Genomic DNA, 286 nt, shown 5'->3' on the forward strand with positions numbered 1-286 from the left:
GGGGTGGGGGGTCTGGGGCCAGGCTCTGCAGGCTCCTTGAAGCTGGTGCCCCGCACCTGCCGCTCTGCCCAGGACCCCCCCATCCCCTCCCCCAGCTGCTAGCACCAGGGTGAGCCTGGAGCCGCAGGGTGACATTCCCCAGCCTGCCCCTTTTTCCCCCAGCTGCGGCAGCCTGGGGCTTGTGACCCCCCCCCGCCAGGCCCTGTCCTAGGAGTCCTGGCCAGGATCAGGGCCGGCAAGCTGCTGGGGGAGATGGGCCAAAGGCCCCCAGGCTGGGCGTGCTAGC

The sequence above is a fragment of the Alligator sinensis genome, unplaced genomic scaffold (assembly GCF_000455745.1).
Source record: "Alligator sinensis unplaced genomic scaffold, ASM45574v1 scaffold821_1, whole genome shotgun sequence".
Taxonomy (NCBI): domain Eukaryota; kingdom Metazoa; phylum Chordata; order Crocodylia; family Alligatoridae; genus Alligator; species Alligator sinensis.